Raw genomic sequence first — 357 nt, forward strand, 5'->3', positions numbered from 1 at the left:
CAATCACTGATATATTGTTGTTATAGAAAACCACAAGTGCATTTATGTCATTTCATTCAAGATTGATCATTTTAGACAGACCAGACATTCTGGTATTCTGACTAATCCTCGGAAGGCCCAGTTAGCATTAACCGTTTGCAGGAAAAGTTTTAATCCCTTTGTTGACTGAGGTCGAGCGATGTACAAACCCCATGTGTTATATGCCTCTTGATTTTTTTTTTTTAATCAATCAACACGCTCGGTATATTATGTTGCATTAGATTACCACAGTCATGCTTAGCGTAGTACTGTACAATTCCATGTTTCAAAATATTACAATGGATAACCTTGAAGTATTTGCAGTGCTAGTGCAGTAAT

Source organism: Penaeus monodon, chromosome 23 (genome assembly GCF_015228065.2).
Source record: "Penaeus monodon isolate SGIC_2016 chromosome 23, NSTDA_Pmon_1, whole genome shotgun sequence".
NCBI lineage: Eukaryota > Metazoa > Arthropoda > Malacostraca > Decapoda > Penaeidae > Penaeus > Penaeus monodon.